Source organism: Grammomys surdaster, unplaced genomic scaffold, assembly GCF_004785775.1.
Source record: "Grammomys surdaster isolate TR1022 unplaced genomic scaffold, NIH_TR_1.0 140, whole genome shotgun sequence".
Lineage (NCBI taxonomy): Eukaryota > Metazoa > Chordata > Mammalia > Rodentia > Muridae > Grammomys > Grammomys surdaster.
In genome coordinates, this window is record NW_021604598.1 from 12558792 (window position 1) to 12579937 (window position 21146).

At 39.8% G+C, this 21146-nt stretch overlaps 1 protein-coding gene across 1 annotated transcript in view; it reads left to right on the forward strand.

The window, feature by feature from the left end:
* Positions 1 to 21146, forward strand: part of Mpp7 (membrane palmitoylated protein 7) — a 163055-nt gene that overhangs the window by 105005 nt on the left and 36904 nt on the right. The window lies entirely within an intron of this gene.

Below are 21146 nucleotides of genomic sequence, written 5' to 3' on the forward strand. Positions count from 1 at the left end.
ATATATATATATATATATATATATATATATATATATATATATATTTGTTTTTTACCTAAAATTTTAAGTGTACATGAGACCCAGGGAAGTCCACCATACATTGACGTACTGAATGTCCCTGTGTAATGACACATTAAATCACTTTGTTACCTCTTATCACTGTATGATTGCTTATGGCACTGTAATTTTACTCCCTGTTTGATTCCTAAGTATATCATAATCACTGGAAAAATTCATGGAAGATAATTCTAGAACTGTTCGGTGACTTGGTTAGTATCAACATGAAATGCAAAAGAAGGCAAATTCTAGTCATGTTATCTTTGTGGTTGTCTCTGTGTCCTGTTCTGAGTGCCAGTAATAAGAAAATGTGACTTTCTGAGAAATACATATTGATAGTCATGAGCTCTCCAGGTTTGGAAAGCAGCATTTCTGTAAAAGGCCCTGAATGTTGTGTGAGTGACATTTATCTTTGATGGTGGATCCTTGGCCTAACAACCAAGAGATATCAATAGTATCCAGAAAGCCGGCTTCATAAACACGAGTGTTTGCTTCTTAACCATTCCTGAAACCCACTAACTCTTACAATGAAAGTACTGGGAGCGTGATACAAGGATCCATCCTCTCTCTGCCTCCTATCCCCTTTTGAAAAATTGTTCATACAATAAAAAACTATATAGAAAAACTTCCCACTGTTTTTTTATAATAGCTCTGTACTGGTAACATAGAAGGACAGAGCTAGATGTCCAGTGGGCTTGCTCTGATACATCCTGCTTTGGGTTATTGCATCCAAGTGGCAGCAGCTTAAGTCCTAGAGCTGGGTGTCTCTAGTAGCATGTGGGAGTGGTTGATGGCAGTCCTGGAAGCCTGCAATTCTTCTATTGGCATGATTTGTTTTGTGTTTGCTTCATTTGCATGTATAAGTATAATATATCAACTCCCTTTACTCACATGCAGGCCCATGCCGTGGATGGAACCCAGGACCTTGTGTTTCTGAGCAAATGCTCTGCCACTGAGCTATATCCCCATATCTCAATTAGTTTTGTATAAAGGACATACAAATCTCTTTATTTGAAATATTGTTAATTCCTTTTCTCTTAAAACATAGTCTTGTTAGCTAAGAATGATCATCCTAATTGTATCCAAATATAATATAATTCAAACCTAGTATCTATGGCCTTTATAAAGGATGAGCAGGGAACCTCTTTTTCACATAGAGTATTTTACAGCAGAATATCAAAGTATGGTTTTTATTTTTAGTACCTAATTTCCCTTTGCAGGTATCAAAGTATAAATACCTCAACTGTTCTCATACAGCAAACTGGATAATATTAGTTTAAATTCTTCACTTTAAAAATAGCTCTATGGAATTCTTGGCATAAGATAAATAAATGTGCAAAATTTTTGACATTTTTAAGATGTAGAACATAAAACCTTTCATTTTTTTCTAAATGTGATTTGGGGCTTATAGATGCAAAATGAAATATTTAAGTTCAGAGGAGGTGAACCCATCGAAAGCAGGTAGGACTTGCTCATTGTGGATTGATGAGCATAGTACAGCCACCGTATCCAGTGACAGAGTTTTAACACAGTAAAACAGTGTCATTTCCTGTTTGCGGTGCCTGTATTCAAACCCGCACGTTGTTGTAATAGAGAATTTCCCTTAAACACACTCCTTCTTAATGCCACCTTCAATGCGCTTAGGGTGTGTTTATTGTTTACACCCATAGTATCAATTCAAAACAGATTTCTCATACTGTTAAAATTTTTGTATCTCTAAAACTTTGTCAAGCATTTTCTTAATGTTGGTAGCATGTGTTATGAATAGAAACATGGTTTTAAATAGTGCCTTTCAGGGGCAAGAGAGATTAGTCAGCAGTTAATGTAGAGGTACCAAGTTCTGTTCCCACACCTATGTCAGGAAGCTTACTACCCACATCTACAGCTCCAGGGGAATCTGACACGTGTGACGTCCTCAGACTGTGCATTCACATGCACACACCCACGGAGGCACATAATTTAAAATATAAGTTTAAAAGGCCCTCTGAGTATTTTTCCATTATGTGAGCTTTCTAATACCTAAATAAAGCTGTGTTGATCAGCTTTACAAAGAGAAAGCTGTGGTTCTGGCTCACAGTTTTAGAGGTCCAGTCCATAATCCCTCTCCCTCCTTGGTTTTGGCCTGTGGGCAGGAGCCAGTCATGACTTGGTTGCATGTGAAGCAAAGATGTTTATATCATAGCTAGGGTGTTTGGACATTCTTAGATTGTCCAGCAATCTAGGGCTTGCTGGACATTCCTCTGTGGTTTCATTCCTTCTCCTGTTCATCCAGTATATATAGCTAGGGCGTTTAAAAGACAAAGAGAAGGGGGTTTCTTCTGTCCCCTTCATGCACATGACTCTGGGGTCCAGAAGCCCTCCCACTAGGCTCTCTTATAAAGCTTCTACTTCCTCTCATAGCTTAGCAATATGGGCCTTTGGCATTTCGGGTCCAAGCTCTATAACACCCCCACCTTCAGGGATACTGCTAGGAAAATTCCACAGGTCCCAGCTTTGTGGGAAGAGGTGTTAATGAGCGAGGCTGTGGATTTTACATCCAGGTGTTCGAAGGAAATTCTGATGCATAGCTGATGGTGTCACTTCTGCTACAGGGAAGATTCTTCTAGAGTGAAGGGTTCCAAGCCAGTTCTTCATGGAGACCCAGTGGCATGTCGTAAGGATGGATCTGTCCATGGTTAGGGGCCTGATATGTGGTCATGGGATTAGCCACACTTCCTGAAGATTGCAATCAGAAAGCTCAGGAAACTTAGGAAAGCAATACCGCCTTGCTGAGGTGGCTGTAGTTCTGTGTGCATAGCTCATGGTATCCTCCCCTTTAGCCTTCACAGTTCATCCTCTCCTTCCCTTGCTGGACGTTCCTCTGTGGTTTCATAGCTTCCTTCTCCTGTTCGTCCAGTGCTTGAAGCCAGTAAATCCTGATAACATGGGACAGGTGCTAGCCTTCCCAGGCTCTCCTGAAAAGCACATGGAGCTTTTGGGACAGTTCAAGAGGGAGAAGTGTTAGAAGTAATGGTGGTATACTGGGAGTAAGCAGTGAGGTCCCAGCCCTCCACTGGTGGTGTTCTCCAGCTCGTCTTGAATAGTAACAAACTGGTTCTAGTGGGAAGGCTTGGCATTTGTAGGTAAACATGTATGGCTAGGCTTCTGGGTCCGTATCATTTGTGTATCACTACATGGATATGTTTCTGTCTGTATAATGGGGCTAAAAGTCTTATCCTCGTGGAGTTGTTAGAAGATTAAATTGCTTGCCTTAGCTTTCTTCTAAAATCAATACTTTGTATATTTTCCTCCTTTTTAAATCCTGTCAATTCTAAAGGAATCCTTTGGTTTTTTCACATGAGATTCATTAACCACAAACTTGCTGTTGGATATCTATATCTAGCTCTATCTATATACCTATATGTCTATATATCTATATGTCTATATGACTATATGTCTATATATCATCTATATATCCATATATCTATAAATATATATATATATATGTCTAGTTTTAGTGTGCTGAAAAAAATCAGAGCGTCCTTACAAATAACTCTATGAAGAAATAATCTTATAAATTTATGCAGCATGTGAATTTATGACCTCTTGTTGGAATATGAAATAAACATACTAAATGTAACATAAAGTGCTTATTGTGAGTTGATTGTTGACATTTCAAATTTTTGTTACATCTGTTGCCTTAGTCATCTGATTACCATGATGTTGCAGTCTTTAGCGAGAGCTGTAATATTCAACTTATGCTATTATTGCTGGCAAAAAAACATACAGGATTTAGCAATCTACTTCATGAGATTTTGACAGAATTTTTGTTGTTGTTGTTGTTGTTATTGTTGTTGTATTTGTTTGTTAGATGAGATAGGGTCTTGATATCTAGCCTGGCCTGGTACTCACTATGTTGCCCAGGCTGGCCTCAAGCTCACAGCAGTCCTCCCACCTCAGTCTGCTGTGTAATGGATTACAGGTGTGTCTTAGCATGCACAGTACAGTGGTGCTCACGTTGTCTTGTATGATCTCCATATGCACCAATGCCTGGTGGTGCTAACTCTGACCATGCTGCTTACTCTTTGTCTTCTGACCATTTGTTTTGGGTGCATTTAGCGTTTCAGAGCTACTGAGAACTACGCATAAATCCTAACTTGGGTACCTCATTGTCAGAGACCGAATAATAATCTTTGTCTATCATATTTGATAACAGTGGTCAAATAGAACTGTCCCGGTGTTATGACCCAGTGGTTTTCACTTTCCCTGAGGTACGGGGTGGGGGTGGTGGTGGTTTATTCCTTTTATTCGCTTTATATAACCATGCTGTGAGCTATGTTACACCTTGATTCAGGGTGAACATTGCTTGGGGTATGTTGCCAATACATTTTCCAATCTTTGCTGGAGAAAAGTCTCCTGGTCAGTCTCTTAGGTTGCTATCTAATTACTAATTCATGAGTATAGGCTTCTTTTTAAAAATTCTTTTCATTGTGGTTCCTCAAAAATCAAAAACAAACCTGGCATGATGGCATATGCCTATAGCTGCAGAACTTGGGAGGCCGGGAGAAGAAGACGCTTGCAAGCACAAGATAGCTCGCTCTACCTAGTTAGTTCCAGAGCTACATAGCAAGACTCGATATGAAAATAAACATAAAACTTCCATACCACTTGTTGGCCAAATATCTAAAATAATGAAGGACTCTGCTAGCAGGATGACTTATTGGGTAATGGAGCCCACTCTCCAGTCTGACAACCTAAGTTTGATCATCCCCAGGACCCACAGAAAAGTAGAAGGAAAGATCCAATTTCATAGAGTTGTCCTCTGACCTCCACACGTGTGCCATGCACACACGTGCACACAATGATAACAAAAATGACTTTGGAAAAAATAAGACTTACTATAGAGATATCTTGTATACCCATGTTGATGATGATGCTCTTGTATACCCATGTTGATGATGATACCATAGGTAGCCAAGTTATGGATTCACTGTAGGTTCCCATCTACGAATGTGTGGAGAAGGGGAGTGTGATGTGTGTGCACAAAGGTCTTTACTAAGTCATAAAGAAGAAAATGATGCCATTTGCTGGAAAAAGATAGAATGGTGTATCACGGTGTGAAGTGAGACAAACCTCTTCACAAAAACAAATCCAGCATTTATGTTTTCAGGTAGAAGCTAGGGGGAACAAAATGCTAAAACTAAGGGAGAGGAGTGTGTATGAGATGTGGGTGGGTATGAGGGAAGACGGACAGGGAGTAATGGGAGCATGAAGTCAGTGAAAGAACGTGGGAAATGCCATCGTTAACCTCTTCACAGATGACACCTGGGAATAAAGAGCGCCAGACAGCGGCATGCACTATAACCCCAGCACTTGAGAGGCAGAAGCAAAAGAATCACTAAATTCTTAGCCAGCCTGGTCTACAGAGTGAGTTATAGTCCAGCCAGGGCTACACAGTGACATGCATCAAGTAAAGTAAAAAACAAAAAACAAAAAAAAATAACAAAATATCTTCCATGAAACAGTGATAACTTGTCAGGATGCTGTTGGAATCATAGAATGCGTAAACATTTTCAGGGAAGCTTGCTTCCGAGATCTTTTCTTCATTTGATTGTTTTCTTTCCATGAAGCTTTTTCAACATATGCAAAGTGTTGATTTATAAGTCAGCTAATCTATTAAAAGAAATAAAATTTCCCTTTTCAAGGTATAATTTTGAATTAAAATGTTGACTCCTTTTCTAGTTATTTTTTTCCCATTTGGTTCCTTATAATAAGCTCTGTAGCCACTCCGTGTCTTTACTAAAATGAATATATTCTGTACATACAGACTGCAGCACAGTCTAAAACTGTATTTACTGACTAATAATTTTGAAATGTCTAAATATATGTGTTTTCCCTCCCTTGGCTTTTCTAAGATGAGGAAACAGTTGAATGTGGTAGGTAGAGTTTATTTTAGTTGGTTTTCACTTGGATTTTTCGACTTTCATTGTATTTTCTGTTTTTTTAACCATCTCCTTTTTCATTTTCTTTGTGCTTCTCAGAGGAAATTAAAGGTACCTGTATAAAAGTTTCCCTGTGTGGTTAACAATTTTATTTAGTGAGTAGTAGTGTAGGATTAAATTAGATATGTCAAGCAATTGTGGCAGAATGCTCAGTATGAGTACAAACTTACATCTTTCAGTATCAAAAATCATGGTTGAGCTTTGTTTTGGAAGAGATCTAATTTTTTTCTTCACAAAGAACTACATAATGTATAAACTCATTTTGCACAGTATCTCTTTATCCCTGTCACTACTCTTAAGTAAAGGTAAATGGAAAAAGCCAGGTGATTCATGCTTTCTGTGTGGTGACAAGCAGGTGCTCTGTGGCTCTCAGAGCCTTGGTATCCACATAGTCTATCCTGGGGGTGTGTCTGTGTAAATGCTCTAGGACAGATAACTGTTTCACTGCTTTGAAATAGTGTATGTAGCTCAGAACTCGCCCAGTTCCTCCAAACAGCAGCACACTGTTTAACTTAACTTTTTTTTTCTTTGTGAAAATACAATATTATTCTTTTTTCCCTTCCCAACTTGGGATCAGCACACCTATCGGCAAGGGTATATTCTTTCTGTCTACTCCAGTCAGCCAAAGGAAATGCTATATTTTACATATTATCAAAGAGCTGATTTATAAAAGTAAATTTACTTTGGGAGTCAACTGGTGTAATTTTCTTTACTATGAAAATATAAACATTCAGATAATTAAAAAATCATTTTCTTTGGAACAATATCAAGGAACCTCTGAAGAAGGTTGAAAAAAAAAGCAACCCTGTACGAGGTCTTCAAAATACTGTAACTTAAACAGAAAACAAAATATTTTCTGAGTGCCATCCATTGGCAGGGCGGCTCCATGCTGTGTGTTAACGTGACTGCCCTACTAATGGACTTTTGGCAGCTGTGGCTAGGCTCCTAACCATTCTGCTTTGTTTCCTGGCTGTCTGTTGTGTTGGCTTTTGCCTTCTACCCAGAAGATGCCGGATATGATGGTAACAACAGCGGAACCTACATAGGTGAGCAGTTGGTTCTGGAAGATGTCTTTGCTTTCTGATGCTTTCTTCAACATAATTATATTATTTCCTCTTAAATTAGTATGTTTGTGTGAGCATGCCCCAATACTCAGGCAAGCAGGCACCTTGTATGACAGGCTCGGCGGGCTAGATACAGCAGTTTTTACAGTGCCCTGTAGGTATTCTGCAGGAAGCACTCCAGACAACTTTGTAAATGGTTATATGCTTTTGATCAAGGTTGAGCACATACTCTGGTGGTGTTAAAAGTTTTGTTCAATAGCATTTTCTGAAGTTTCCCAAACAATTTAGTTTGCCAGGATTGTTCAAAGCTATGAATAAATTTCTTTCTCTCAAATAACTTCTTGCTTACATTTTCTTATGATTTACTATTTCCACAGCTATATAATTAACCACAAATATAGTTAGACCTTATTATTAGTCTCTTATGTATGGTTTGAGAAATGCTTCCTAGTTTGGAGATTTTGGGGGACATTAGAAACAGAAGCAAAGATTTTGAGAAACCACTAAAGACAACAAGCCTGTCTTCCTTTGCGTTTTACTCTTAGCCTTCCATACTCTTGCTTTGTTTCCACAAGTTCTGTTCTCAGCAGTTAGAAGGGAGCATGTGGAAACATGGGGTGAGCACTGACATTCCAGCCTTCTCTTAAGATTAACATTCTCATGCCTGGTTTCTGAGGAAGTGGGACAGATGCTTTACTAGGTACTTATAGTAGGTATTTATATCATCTCCAATGCATTGAGGTTGGGGTATCCTATTCATTCTATGACAACTAGACTTAGGCCCTGGGAAGCATTCGGTGCTCACCTAAGAACCAAAAGGTGCAATTAATGCCTCTGGATTCATCCCATATCTGTATAAAGACAACAACCATGGCCTGCTTCCCAGCTGCCTTCTGGATTTTTGTTGTGTTTTATAAAACGTACCAGAAATTCTGAAACATACAGTATTCTCATTTCACATCATCTACCAAACTAAAATTTTAGTTTTCTTGTGTCACCCAAATCTACAGATGAGTCTAATATTTGGGGGATTAGAAAAGGGTTCTATTTCCCTTGTCTCTTTATTTCAGAGCTATGTGTCTCATGCTCTGTGGACTAGGACCTCCTCTTTCACCCTCTGAAATCCCTAATGGCTTTACACAGCAAACTCTTGGCACCTGTAAATCTAAGATCAGGCCCATGGTTCTAACCAGGCTCTGCTTGGTGGTTCTTTGCAACCTAGTGGCTGGGGTCTGTCTGATTTGTGGGGAGGTTAGCTGGGTGAGCTCATTTGTTAATGTAGTGTTTGTGTGTGAGTGCAGTGTATATGTATGTATATGTATATGCCTATATGTGCTTGCACATCTGGGTCTTTTCATGTGAAAGTCAGGGGTCAGCATTAGGTTAAACATCTCAGTCACTCTCCAACTTATTTTTTGAGACAGGGTTTCACAATGAACGTGGAGCTCACTGAGTAGGCTATTGTTAGCTGGCCACCAACTCTCAAGAGGTATGCCTACCTCTGCTTGCTAACCCAGTGCTAGGATTATAATTGCACACTACCATACCTGGCTTTTTACATAGGTTGAGGATTAGAACACAGCTCTTCTACCAACTGAGCCATTTCCCTGGCCCTTTGTGTGGTCTTTTGCCCTCCAGGAAACTTCCCAAACAGAGTTCTTAGGGCTCCTGACTGCACCAAGAGAAAACACACTGAGAGTGTTCCTATAGCTAAAGCCTCTTAGTGACCAGAATAGACTAAGGTGCAGACAGGGCATGAGGACCACCTAGGATCCTGGGCACTGGCAGTCAGGAAGAGATGCACAGCCATTATCATGTGTTTTTGCTTTCAAAGTGGAGACAAAGAAGCCATACTCCCTGGTGGGAGAGTTTGTGCTCAGCTGTGTGATCAAAGTATTTCCATGTAGCAGTACCATGTGTGTAAAACATACAGTGTGGCAATTCACAGAGATGCAGCCACCAGCCCGAGGTAGTCAGAGGCTCTATCCCCAGTAGATGCCTTTGGAGCTATTGCATGTGGTTTTGTAGTTCGCAGCAGGGCCTGGCAGTGGGCCCAACAGCTTGGGAGAGGCAGATATTGCAGAGCACAGGTCATATTTAAGTCTGGGTGACCTGTAGGTGAGGTATATATTAATTTGGTTGCTTGATAATATATTAAACATCAGGCCAAGTAACTCACATTTACTAGAGTTCCACCTGGCTTTTATACTCAGCAGTATTTTGCATAAAATTGTATCCAAAAATCAGAATAGGAGTTTTAAATCTGTGCTTCTACTGTAGCATGTTGAAATTTTATAAAATGGATCTTTAATCAGAAAACATGAATGAAAATCTAAAAGCAAAGGGGTCATAAGCAACATATCTCTCCTGAGCCAGTGCAGAATTCTGGTGAAATGTCATTTGGATCTGACACCAATTGCAAAGTTGGGATGAGAAACAACTATTCAATTTGAGAAAACCAAATTGCAAGGTGTCAAAGGTAGCAGGCAGACTGGGAAAGCCAGCAACAGAGTTCAAAGCAGGCTTATATTAGGGTGTGCTTGCATATGTGTCCAGGATCCACGTACATGCTTGGTGCTCTCAGAGTCCTTTGGAACAGAGTTTCAGATGATTGTGAGTTACCATATAGTTGCTGGGACTAGCACCCAGGTTTTCTGTAAGAGGAGCCATGCTCTTAACAGCTGAGCCGTCTCTTCATTCCCTTCCAGGTAGTGTGGTAGTTTGGGAACAGGGATAGCGTAGCGAGAAAAGATACTCTGATAACCTCTGTAAGAACTGCTGATGAAGCCTGTGACAAAGGATTGTCTATCTGAGAGAAAGTGACCAGCTGAACAGAACCCAGCTGAGACTAGAATAGATGGAATTAAACGGCTGGGAACACTTTAAACAAGAATTTGGAATTGACTGGCGAATTATAGTCTACATGCATTTCATGAGCAAGCATGATAGATAGCTGCTCAAGAGAAGTGAGATAGCCGTGTTTGCAAGATACCATTGTGGTGGAGCTCAGCCCATTACAGATGGGGGGCCATGTTAACAAGTGGATACCAAGGAATGGGGCTGCTGGGAGTGGGAATGGACTGGCAGATGAACTGCAATGCTTAGATTATACACTGTATAACCCTTTAGTGGGAGGTACGGGTTAGTAAGTAGATTATATAATTATTGTATCATAAGATGTAAAATCCACCAATTGGCAGCTGTATATAACCTTTAAGATGGTAGTAAGTACTGAGAAGAAAATACAGTAACTGTCTCATTAAATAATATGGCCAAAGACGGCCTCCCTGAAAAGGTCTTGTTTAGTCAAAAGACTGAGAGGAAATATTGTGGGAACTAAGCCTCTTAAGAAGTGAGATAGCCATGTAGCACAACTCTCAGGCAGGATGTCTGCTGTACCTAAAGGAACCTGTGCAAGAGGGCTCGTGTGGCCCTCTTCTTCTCCAGCAGAGTGAGAAGAGAAAGGAACTGAAGTCTGTGCCAGAGGACATGCCAAGTGGGGCAAGCACTTAGCTGTGTCTTAATACAAGATGGGAGTCGATGACCGGCCCTGAGCAAGGCAGAAACATGACCTGACTTGTACACTTAAGGGTTGTCATACTGGCTGATGGGTTGAGAATCTCAAAGGGGGCAGTGCAGAAGCAGAAGGACACTGAATTAATTCAGATAGGGAATGACATTTTCAACAAAAATATTTCCAGTGGAGGTAGAGAGACCAGATAATGGAATGTTGGAGAGTTGGAGTACATGGTTTGGGAGTTAAACGTTCACCGAGACAGGAAAGATGGCAGGAGTGGCTGCCTGAGTGTTCTGTCTGGGGCACAGTGTGCTGATGACATCCATATGGAATTGGCAGTGGTAGAGATATGTGAGGAGCTGAAGTTTTGGATATCAGAATCTGTTAAAACAGTGAATGAGACAACCAGAGGAGAAAGTGGTGGTCTAGGTGCCAGAAGAGCCCTAGGCAAGTGGGGTAAAAACCAGAAAAAATGGAAGCAAAGATTCAAGGAGGATGATGGTGCTGCCCAGAAGTAGGGAAGAGGAGTGAGAATGGGCAGAGAATAGTTAGCTGTGATGGAATACATGTGCCCTATCACAATAAAAACTTACCAACAGACTGGAATACAGGGAACCGCAGACACCCCCTGGGAGTGTTCCTTGGTCTTCATTCAGTTAAGAAGAGACTGCTCACCCACACAGCATTCTGTTTTACTACTTCCAGGACAGCTATGTTGAATATCATTATTTTGTACCAAGAGGAATTTCTGCAATAATTTTGGCCAAATATCTGAGCAATGTAGGGAGGAAAGCATTGTTTACCTTCTGTGATATGTGATCATTTTTTTTCATTCATATTTTGGCATAAAAAATTTTTTTAGCCTTCATGTGTATGCATGTGCATGCAGTGCCCTCAGGAGCCAGAAGACAGAAGCAGTTCCCTTGGAACTAGAGTTACAGAAGATTGTGATCTGCCATGTGGATGCTAGGAACCGAACAAGAGTCCTCTGGAAGAGCATCCAATGCTCTTAATTGTTGTGCTATCTCTCCAGCCCTCTTCTCATCCTCTGTTTGGCTTTTTGAGGTGGGGTTATGCTCTTTGGACAAGCTATCTCAGATTACCATCCTCCTGCATCAGCCTCCTGAGTACTGGATTATAGTTATGAGTTGGATCACGTGGCTTTTCGAATACTTTAGGTCTATCTGTGGTAACTGTTGCTTTGAAGAGAAAAATTCTCTTTGCAGAGTTGATCTATGTTTTCCTGTCCACTGTTTCTCTAATCCAAATGGTCTAGTGACCTAGCTGGCACTGCTGGAACTCAGCGTTTCAGTCATTTGTGTGTACCTCTAAGGGATCACAGCAGTCTGTGATAAGCCTGTCCCAGCACATAAGGCTACTTCCCCAGATGCACTACAGTTCACTTGTCTGAAAGAGCCTTGGCTTGTACAGGATGGGTTTGTGTCCATCCTTTCCACATTACACATTTATCTGGCCCTGAGACATCTCTGGCAAAGCACCTAAGAATTTGGTCTGTGTGTCTGACGTTTTCCAAAGATTAATTAATAGAAGCCCTGAGACTGTAGCTTGTTTTAGGACCTTATCCTTCTCTGTCACCCACTTCCATAACCAAAGGAGGAGAAAAAGCAGTTCTCTGCCTTGCAGAAAGGATGTCCCTGGATGGCTTTGTTTCCTACAAAGGGTTAGCCTTGTGCATCGTCACAATCCTGAGAAGACATTTGGTTATTTTCATGTTCTTTGAAGTACAGGAAAATCAAGCATGAAGCAGTGTCCCCTAATGCTGCAGCAGGATTCACTTTCTGAACACAGGCTGGAGGGAGGGCTTAGCAGTTGAGAGCCGCTGCTCTTAGAGAAGTCACAGCTTCTGTTCCCAGCACCCGCATCGGATGGCTCACAAGTAGCTGTAACACCAGCTCCGGGGTCACTCTCTTCTGGCCTCTGGCTTCAGTCTCGAGTGCTGGCATTACAGGTGTAAACCACCCACACACTTGAGCTTTCCTGCATTACCTGAGGTTTGCTGATAGGGTTTACTATGTGGTTTGATTCTGACAGCCATGGAACCGGTTTCTTAAAGGTCAGCATAGTCAGCAGGGAAAAAGATTTGGCCATTTTATTGGAAAGCAGGACGAAGCCAGATGGCTAGAAAATCAATGTAAACTGTAGTCTGCACAGAGTTTTGTAATTACATGAAGAGAAATCAATAGGATACTGTAAAGAGAAAAGGTAACATATTTTAAGTGTTACCTTTAAGTCAGGAGCTCTCCGCATTAAAGAACACCATTGATAGAGAGTTGGTGTATATGTTTATACACCCTACTTCTGTCTGTGAGCTACATATAGAGATTGTCATTGGTTGGTACATGGCATACATGTGTGTTTGCTGCATATTTACACGGATGACTAGGATTAGAGGTCTAGAAAGTTCTTTTGCTTTGCTGAGTGATGTGGAAGCTGGTGTGTTTGGGCTTCTATACTCGTTCCCTAGCAGAAGAGCTTTAAAAACCTATTTCTTTCCTTGCCTTAGCCCAAAATAATCAGTATGAAGCAATTTTCTAACATTGATATGAATCTTTCAATATTTTCCTCTAGCTAATTCATTGCAGGAATCTTGTTATAATCAATCAGGAGGCGCTGTGTATCAAGCATGTGTTTTGTAATACGTGTTGCAAATGATTTCCTGAAGAATTGAATTGTTGGTCCTTCTGTCCTTGCTGGAGCAAACACTACATTCTTTTAAAATAAGATCAGTTTAGGGACTTACACGGTCCTTTCTATTTAACCAAAGTATTTAGCCTAAAGTTAAATAACGAAAGCAGAACTTCGTGTGTAATTGTTTATCTCTCTCTACTTCTATATGCTTTCCTTAGGGCTGGTTCTTATTTCTCCCCCATGGTTCTCTTGTGTTTAAGAACACATCTGATTTTATAAATTGAGTCAAAATTCTCATTTATCCAAGTAGTCTGCTCACTTATTAAAGAGCGTTTAATACACCATGTGGAGATTTTCCATGAGATAGAATTTGTGCAAAGAGAATATTTAGAAGCATTTTTTTTCAAAAGTAATACAGGTTCTTTTTTGAGAAAAAAAAAAAAGGCCTCTGCAGAATCTCAACACGTCTGGACTCCTGCTTGGAAATATTTGTTTCCTGACAGAAACTATTTCTGCTCAGAACATTGTAGGCTGTAAGGATAGTCTCAAGCTAAGAAAAAAAAAATTACTAAAGTTTCAAATCCAATTTTTCCCCTCTGCCCAGAGCTGCAGTTTTATATGTGTATACTATATTTTGACATAAATTTGAAAGTATAAGTAAGAACTCATTTTTTTTATTAGCTGCTTGGTGGAAAGTTAAATTCTCATACAATCTCTCTCTCTCTCTCTCTCTCTCTCTCTCTCTCTCTCTCTCTCTCTCTCTCTCTTTCTCTGTGGGGGGGTATTGTTGTTATTGTTGTTGTTGATGATGATGCTGTTTGGTGTACTTCCAATTGTTTTTCTGATCAATAAATTTGGGATTTTCGTATGATTGGTAAATTTTAAAGTAGAAGTTATTTTTCCCTTGGAAATTGCACTTCATATCTTAGTTTAGCTTTCAGGGCTGTGTTGAGTTTCTGTTTTATTTGTAGCTTGAAATGAGCTGTGTCGTTCAAGCCTCTTTGTAGATTTGAAAACATCTCACATCAAAGGAAACTGAACCTGTAACATGTTAGAGGTGGGTTTTCTGGTAATTTGTTCAAAACCTTCCCCTCCCACCCTCTGTGCAATAAGTCTGTGTATAGCTTAGCCTCGTTGTGACACTGTTCTGTCTTTGTTGAGTTTTCCCTGCAACAGGAGATTGCTGGAGGGCTTACCACCCCAGTTCTTTCATCTATTCATCTCTTCCACCCTCAGAACCCCACTGCAATTCAAACTTCCACCCACCAAGATATGCTTATTGTCATTCATTGTCTCTAGAATAGTGTTTAATTGGCCCACTTAGCAATGAAATACTAACTAAGGTCATGTGACCATGTGGACTTCTTTTTATCAGTGATACAGTCTCTCTGATGTGTTATGTGTGCCTTTGTCAGTTTGCTAATGGTACCAGCCTTATGATCAGAGTGTTTTTGAGGAAGCACTCTGTTTTCTTGTCACCTAATATTGTAGCATAATTTCCAGCTGCTTAGTTTTAATATTAGTGTCTCCATGGGGTTTTAAAAATCTTTAAGCACCCCTTAGTAGTAAAATTTACTTTTTCTTATAATTTCGATATTAGGTAAATATTTGTATGGTTAAATTGTTCTGATTTTTAAGATGCAAAAAAATTTTTTTCATATGATGTATTTGGCAGTACTCCCAGTTTATAAAAATGGACCCTGTATTTCAGTATATTTAAAATGGAGATAAAAGCTGTAAAGTGCTTAATTTTAGGCTTCTTTTAGGAAAAATTGAACATTTTGTTTTGACTGTGTCTGCATCATGATACGTTTTTCATACATTAGGAGATCCAGAGTGATCCTTCTAGAAGTCTCTGAGTTTAGAGGTGCCTGTGACATATTTGTACCGCTGGGATTCATGGAGATTTTAAAGACTTCTTTTTTCGTACACTGAACATCTGTGAAACGTAAACCTTGGAACAGCTTGTTTAAATGTTAGCACTGCAGAGTATCTGATGTTATTGACCAGTGATTGGTTATGTAAAATAATTGAAATGAGTTATTAAAACTCTCCTGTCTGACACATGAAGGCTGGAAATTTATTTTCTCTGAGTAAATGGAAAGCCAGCGTACACATCCATAGTGTCCACGTAGTGTCCATGTAGCTTCTGATTTCATTATGTAATTAACATTTTAATGACCCTTTATGCTAATGGGCACAAGTCTTTGAAAAATTGTAACATTTACTGTTCACTTAAGTTACTTATGTGTGGGTGCAGAAGACTGTGGTGGCTTGTGATTTTATATAAACTCCTGAGCTGTGTTCTTCCATTTTTGAGCTTTTGAAACAATGTATTTCTTTTTCTCATGGCTGTTTTTCTGTTTCTTTTTTCTTTTTTTTTCTTCTTTTCTTTTTTGTTTTGTTGATTATCTATGTCTTATACTCCATTATGCTTTTTTGTAGTATCCCATAGTTTTCACTTTTGTTGTTTTCTTTGTATTTGAATTTCTTGGCTATTTCCAACTATCATTTACATAGAAACTTGGTGTTTCATGTAATCACTTCAAAATCTAGCTTCCTGGAACCTGCCTTCTGAAATAGAAGATGTACTTTGTGCCGTGTATTGAGAGAGCCTCAGAACTATTTCTGTCTAGATCTGATTTCATTTGGGGCTGTTGTATATTATGAACGGTTTTTATTTTCCTGTCAAATTGTAAAGTCATAAAGTATAGTAAATTTGAATAATAAGGTAGTAGCCATAGCCCTCCCTGCCCAGAACAGCCCTGGTTTTTTCTAATGTGTTTTCTTCTGTATTTCTGTGTTCCTAACACTTTTTGTAGCAGCAGAAACAAAGCTCATTGTGTTAAGTGCAATTACTGTATCTTCTCTGGTTCTTCTGAGTATTATTATTATATTGTTTCTCTAATACTGTATACTTTTAAAATTTCAATGTTTTCAATCCTATTTCTCTTGGAGACTATTTTATCATAACTATTTCCATATTTCTGCATATTTTTGTTTCTTTTCTAAATTATTTTTACTATTAAAATTAATATTGATGTATGGGAGTGTAGAATAGAGATACACTGTTTCCTACAGTGTTAAAGCCTACAGTATTATTTTAACCACAAATGCTTCTTAAATTCCATACACAAGCATTAAATTTGATACTCTTGGCTACTGTGTTATGCAGATGCAATAGGATGGAAGTTTTGAGAATGACCAAAATTACAACTGCGTTATTTATATATACATGGTAAAAGTCAAATCAGACATTCTAAATCTTTCAAAGAGTCCCAAGATATTAGTCAGAATCCCATGTTGTAAAAACACTAATCTGTAAGTATGGGAGAATAGCCGTTAGTGTCACAGCAGGACGAGGAGCTTCTCAAGGACAATGTTTTGTGTTTTACAACTCACCTTTAAATACAGAGGGACATAAATGCTTACTTGATTTCATAAACAAGGAAAATAAAGAAAAAACCTCTCTATTAGGAAAAAACTTTTAATCTGTGAACAAAATTACTGCTTTCCATTGATACTTTCTCTGTGTTAAATTGTAGCAGGGGCTCATCATTGTCCCTGTCACTCATCTGTGCGCACAGAGTGGCACCTCATTTCATTGTGGAGCATGGAAACCAATTTTTTTTTTTAAACAGCAAAGGCCATCCACAATCGACTCCCCTTCCAGAGTTGCTGGGGAAACTGAAACAGTTAACCCACACCAGGTGCTTTGGGTAGCGCCTGTCACCTGGTGATCTCTCAGCAAACCCATCTACTGCCACTGTTGCAAGTATGTTTTGGTGCTGATATGATCCAGAGAATTAGTCCAGCTCAGCTCAAGAATCTGCCTTTTTTTTTTCTGTATGACATAAACAATTCAAAGCCTCAGCACATGTGTTTGAATGTGAAACAGTTTAGGGGTCTTTCTCCTTCAGGGTTTTTCAGAACCATTGGTTAATTATTTAAAAAAAAAATAGAAAGTTACAGCCACACTTCACAGACTTGATGTCCTGATTACACCTGAGTGATTCCAGATGGGATTTTAAAAAATTAAGTATAAAGCCATGCATCCCATTTCTTAAAATCTAAAAGAATGTAGGAGAATATTTATCAGACCTAAGAAGAGCAGTTCTTAAAGCAGTGGGAGAAACCAAAAGCAAAATTACAGATTACAACACCGAGCAATCTAAGTTCACTTTAAAATCAGTTCAAAGTTAAGAGAATGGTGAAGACCTTTGGGCAGAGGGCTCACCTGCTCGCTGACCTGTACCGGTGTGTGCACGATGATGGACGGACTCCAAGCTCAATCAGTGGCCAGTCAGCGGCAGTGACAGAGGAAATGCGAAAGGCAAAGATCCATAATGAAAAGACCATTCCGTCTCACAGTGATCCAACAGTGTAGCAGTGATGTACGGCTCTACACCAGCCACATTACCAATGGTTAAAGAAGGGATGAAGTCACTGTGGGGGGACAGTTTGCCAACAGGCCTTATTATTAGAAGAAACCTCTTGCAATAATGTATGAAACCATAGGTTACACGTACAGCTGACCCTGAGATACTAAGTAGCTGTTTCAGGTAACAAGCAGTTTTCTGTATAGTCACTCCTTCATGGGTAATGTCTTTAAGCTGGGCTAGTGGAGTTAAGATGATAGATTGGCTAGTCACTGTGAATTGTCACTTCTGCAAAGTATTAGATAAGCGCCACGCTGCAGCTGCATCCTACTCTAATGTCACCTTCCTACTGTAATAAAACCCGCTGTTCCTTTCAAAGACACAGACTTCTAGCAGCTGTGGATAAGCTTCCCTGGAAACAAACCTGTCCATAAAAATATTGAGCCCATTATAAATTACAAAAATATGAACTATAAGGAAAATACATTTCGTGTAAAACTGTTTCTTTACCCTGAATTCCTTGAGAGAGTTCCTTTCTCTCTACTCCCAAAGTCAGGGTACTGACCCTGACTGGTAACTTACCAGATGCTGTGTTCCCAACATGTATCTGAATAGAAGCTCTGTTTCCTTTCAGTTTAGCTTCATGGTATTTAGGCTCCTTTAAATAAGAGAACTGAGAAAAATCCAAAGTCAAGAAGTTCTTAACAACTTCCCTTTTTTTAAAGATAAGCTATAGTCTCCTCGAGACTCAGCCATGGGGTGCTGACAGGCCCACCACTCATTTCCAACTAGGGGTTGGAAACCACAAGCCATGGACGAATAGATTCTAGAAAAATCATTTGGGTTTGGTGTTTGGGAGTGTGTGTGTGTGTGTGTGTGTGTGTTTGGCTTTTGAATTTTTGCCTAAACAAAGATCATAATAACAAACTCAGATTTCATGCAGTTGATTCTGAACTGAGAATTTTTCTTCCTGTTTTCTTTACACGTATATGTGTACAAATGTGCATAGGTATGTATATGCAAATAAGTACAAGTATATATACATAAAGCTGTCTGTGTAAGTAATACATATACACTTATGATATGGAGAAGTAAGTAAGTTAAAAAAAAGATCATCAGACTGGAGGGACAGATGCTCTTGAAAATTAAGTTTGGCAACAAAAACTACATGCATTCCTAGAAGAGAATGTAAAAGAAAGAATAGTTACTACATACTTTGCCTTTCTGCTGTGTTTCTTAAAAATGACTAGTCAATAAGGCATTTAAAATAATTGTTAGTTTATGAATTATAGCACTGGAGATAGGGAACATAAGGTCTCATGGAAGCCACATGCTATACGACACAGTGACACCCCAGCCCCGGACCACATATTTAAATCTGGCTTTCATTTACTGATTCCTCCTCTTACAAGAACCCATTTAAAATTGATTAATGAGCCTCCAGATGTGCTTTTCTCCTTTCTGAGAGACAGTGCATGGGAATCTACATACTTTCCCTAAGACCCGCTCACAGGTCTTCAGGAGCCCCACAGTACAGCGTGGATGTGTAAGAGATGTGGACGGGTAAGCAGGAGTCTTTGCTGTGGGCCGCGGCCATGAGTGGCCTATCTTCACCACCCTGGGAGAGAGCTGCTGCTGTTTATCAGTGTTTTAGGCTACAGAAAATGAGCCCTCCAGAAGATTTCTGAAACTGCGTAGTACATGGCTGGCATGGCAGGGTATATAGTCTGTGTTCTCCACTTCCCGTCTCCCGTCTTTGTGGATCTCCTGTTCTCCAGGATGTGGTGGCCACCTGACAGCTTTTCTTCCTGTGTTTTGTAAAAGGCGTTTTGGGGCAAGGTAGTTCCAGAACAAGGTAGTTCTGAAAAGCTGAGGGTGGGGCTGAATTCCAAGGTTGCAGTCACTGGCCGAGTCCTCTGTTGTCCCTTAGCTCTAAGACCTTTTCTCTACAGAGATCTGTCCAACTTCAGGTCTGGTGTAAAGTCCTCGCATGTCCTGCTTTCTTGGTTGAGATTTTCAAAGGTGAAACAGGGTGGGAGTGAGTTTGCAGTTACTGCTGACATTCGGTAAATTCTTAAGTACTTGTTCTGTGTGAAGCATACCACCCATCCCGTATGAGCTTGCAATCCCACCATCAATAGAGGAGTGTTCCTCTTTCTCCACATCCTCGCCAGCATCTGCTATCACCTGAGTTTTTGATCTTAGCCATTCTGACTGCTATGAGGTGGAATCTCAGGGTCGTTTTGATTCGCATTTCCCTGATGACTAAGGATGCTGAACTTTTCTTTAGGTGCTTCTTGGCCATTTGAGATTCCTCAGTTGAGGAATCTTCTTGTCCTCTCGCTTCCCTTGCTTTCAGTTTCCTATTGATGGTGGGAGGAAGAATGTCAATGGATTGTAAAGACCCAACTACGTAAGCAATTTCTCAGAAATCAGGGCTTAGTTACAATTTGCAGATCTGAATTTTCTCCAATTTTAGCTGTTGGACTTCATTTGTGTTGGATAATGCTTGTGCCCAAAATTTCTAGTAACTTCTATACCAAAAACAAAACAAAACAAAAAACTGTAAAGGGTTTGGGATCATGGGAACTGTAGTTAGAACTCTGATACGCCAGCCTCCTGACTCTTTAAGAAAGAATAACCAATTAAAAATTCTATCACTGATGATCACTGAGGGAACAGACAAGTAGACTCTGCCAGTTTAGGTGGAGGCTCTGGTTGAGACTACTGTGTTAACTCCCGGGCACGTGGTAAGCATCTGGCTTCCCTGTAGCATGCTGGAGGACCAGGTTCTTACCAATTTCTCGGTGTCCGGGGAAGAGAAGAGCAAAGAGTCCTGTACTGCTTTCCCTTGAGCTGCTCACAGGATGCTAGATTCTCTCCAGTTTTCCCTGCTGGGCCTGGGTGGTCTGCTTCTCTGTGCCTGGCTTGCATCTCACTCTTTCTTTGTGACACTAGCGGGTTTTGTGACCTGTTCACTCTCAGTTTGTCTCTGGGGAGCTGTGGTGAGACTGTTTCGAATGAAGACCTTTTCTCTCAAATAACGGAGGATTGCCTCAAAATCAGTTATTCTTAGAGAGTCACAGAGTGACTTTTATTATCTGTTCTCAATATCTTTGCTGATTTAAAGTTGCTTATTAGAATATTTATAATCTGTCTATTGCAAATGTATTTGCTGTTTTATTTTATTAAACTCTGACTCTATGAGGTATCTCAGAAAACTCCATATTTACTCATATTTCCTCCATATTTACACTTCTTTTTTAAAGACTTAAGTTTCATGTAACCCAGGCTGGCCTCAGACTGGAAGTGACCCTGAACTTGTGGCCCTCCTACCTCTACCTCCCAAGTGCTGGGATTACACACGTACAATACAAGGCAGAGCTAGCACCCTGCATATCAGGCAGATACTCATCCAGAGTGCTTCCTTTCCATCCCTGACTCTATTACTTTAGTATTAGCTTTTTTTTTTTTTTTCTTTTTTTTCACTTCTTTTTTA